This window comes from Condylura cristata, unplaced genomic scaffold (assembly GCF_000260355.1).
Source record: "Condylura cristata isolate star-nosed mole 26May11 unplaced genomic scaffold, ConCri1.0 scaffold00001, whole genome shotgun sequence".
In the NCBI taxonomy this organism is placed as follows: Eukaryota; Metazoa; Chordata; class Mammalia; order Eulipotyphla; family Talpidae; genus Condylura; species Condylura cristata.
In genome coordinates, this window is record NW_004567102.1 from 87,388,272 (window position 1) to 87,388,851 (window position 580).

A 580-nucleotide genomic window follows, 5' to 3' on the forward strand; every position below is an offset into this window, starting at 1 on the left:
TCTGGGTGTGCATCCCCCAGCAGCCCCCGGGCGCCCAGTCCTTGAAGAACATAATGGTAAGAAGGCCGGCACCCAGGTCCGAGTGAGGCCACACCTCACTGCGTGCTTGTCACAGGCCTCAGAGAGACAGCATCGTGTCCAGTGGAGGAAGAAGCGGGTCCAGGTGGCGAGGTATCCATTCCCAGGGGTTCTGAGGGTGGGGAAAGCAGGGCAGGCAGGGTTAAAGGGGTGTGTGCATGTGTGTGGTTTCCTACTTATCATGGTCCTGGACACACTGATTAAGCAATTAGGTTAAGAGCACCAGCACGGTTGAATCGCAATGGCTTGACTTATTGACTGACCTTGAAAATGTCAGTGTGTTACCGAACGCCGGTCTCAGTTTCCCTCCACCAATAAAAGGAAACAGAGTTTGAAGAAAAGGAAAGTGGTTTTACGTGTCGACAAGTGAGGAGGGCAGCAGACTCGTGTCCGAAAGCCCACCGTCCTGCTCTTTGGCAGGTTACAGGGCTGTTTACACAGTGTTCAACAAAGAAAAGGGGAGGTGGGTGAGCGCCCCCAAATCCGCAAATGCTTATCTGAG